Here is a 2,088-nt window from a genome sequence, read left to right as displayed (position 1 = left end):
CACCATAGGCTCTTGCTCATATGTTGTTTCATGAAATTCTTCTGTGTCTTCCAATTCCTTTCGATACAGTGACTCAGTATATTCCTTCCAGCTTTTTTTGATACTTCCTCAAGTACTTTTTTGATACTTCGGACTGTTAATGAATACTGATTGATAATTTCCACATTTGGCACAGTAACTCTGTATTTTTTGTATTTTCTTCTGCTACTCCCTGAATCATTCAATATTTGTCTATGGAATCCTTCATTATTGCAGCCTTCAGTTTGCAGGCTTGCATTTGTTCTTCAGTTCTTTCAGCTTAAGAAATGTAGAGCCATGTTTCTTCCCTTTTGTTTCTCTACTTTCAGCTCTTTGCAATTTTCTTTCTAATACTCTTTTCATCCTCAACTTCCCTTTGATATTTTCTGTTCTGCTTTTTACTTTAGAATTTCTTCCCTTTGTTTTGACCCTTTTCCTTTCTCATTCAAGCCTCAATCTCTTCTGAAATTCATTTTGATCTTTTCTTTTACCTATGGCTCTCTATTTCACTTTTTTAGTGGATTATATATCCTTGATGTTATCTCATAATTTATTTGGTTTTATTTTATTAATGTTCTATGAATTAACTGTATTTCTGAAATGATTTCTAGATTTAGGTGGGTATAGTCAAGATCGTATTTTAGTTCTCATGGATTTGTTTTCATTTTCTTCAGCTTTATTTTGTAGTTATAATGAGTAAGTGATACTTTTTCCCACAGTTGACAACTGGCTTGGTTTTGACCCCTCATATTAAGCCTCTTCATCATTTTCCCCCCACAAGTCTAGTCTGATTCCAATGCAGCTATCGTGTAAAATACAGTTGTACAGTCATCATTTATGTTTGTGGTTTTGTTTTGGTTGTTAATGGTATTTGCAGTGAAAAAAATTATTGATTATACAAAATCCTGTCATCAGATCTCCTACCTTAATTCTGTAACCAAGTTTGTATTTTCCAACTACTAGCACTCTTTCTTTGTTTCCAACTTTTTCATTCCAGTCAGCAATTATTAATACTACTACTTGGTTGCATATTTGACCAAACTCAAACTAAAAAAATGATTTTGTTGTTTGCCTTCAGGTTGGAAGCAACCCACAGTTGGCCCTCTAATAGGTTTTCAGAGGCAGTAAATCACATGGGAAGGAACTGCTCATTCTTTTTTCAACACAGTGGCTGCTGGATTTGAACCACATGCTTTTGGAATTGCAGTGCACCTTCTTGCCACAAAAGAAAATGATAAACATTCTCAATTTCTTCATCTTTGGCTTTAACGGTTGCTGCATATAATTGAATAATTGTTGTATTATAGGTATTTTTGTATGCATGTGTAAAATATTCTATCACTTTATCTTGAATTTTTTTTCTATGAATGCAACACTATTCTTCAACATTCCCAGTGTAATAGATTATATGATTGTCTGATGCAAAGTGCCCAACATCAGTTTATCTCAGTTAACTAATACCTATGATGTCAATCTTTATGCATTTTATTTCATCTTTGACTTCTAACTTCTAACTTTCCTAGATTCATACTTTGTACATTCATGTTTCAATTATTAATGAATGCTTGCAGCTGTTTATCCCCATTTTTAAAGTGTTCTCCAATCTGTAGGGCTTTACTTGCAGTAATGTATGCAAAAATGTTCGCTGTTATTCATAGCATCTTCAAAAGCCTGTTATTTCAGAAATGAACGTCTAACCTTGCTTGGTTTTCCTGTTGTGTACCATTGAGTCAGAACTGACACAAAGCTGACCCTCCAGTGGTTTCTAGAAGCAGTTAATAGCACAGGAAGAGATTGTCCATCCTTCTCGTGTGAAGCAGTTGGTGGATTCTAACTTTGGTATTGCAGCTCATTTTCTTACCATTATTAGGACATCAGAGCTGGTTTAAGCCACTGAGGGTGATGTGGGTGGTCTTTCAAATATGGGTATTACAGCCTTCAGCATCACAGCAAATATAAGTCAACCCAGTACGACAAATTGACAGATAAGCACTCCACGCATAAAAGTAAATCAGAAACAAGAATGTACAAAAAGGCAGCTATATACATCACCATTCCAAATAAGCATAC

The sequence above is a fragment of the Elephantulus edwardii genome, unplaced genomic scaffold (genome assembly GCF_000299155.1).
Source record: "Elephantulus edwardii isolate Elephantulus edwardi_28Jun2011 unplaced genomic scaffold, EleEdw1.0 scaffold00158, whole genome shotgun sequence".
In the NCBI taxonomy this organism is placed as follows: Eukaryota; Metazoa; Chordata; class Mammalia; order Macroscelidea; family Macroscelididae; genus Elephantulus; species Elephantulus edwardii.
Note: the sequence above shows the minus strand (reverse complement) of the source record.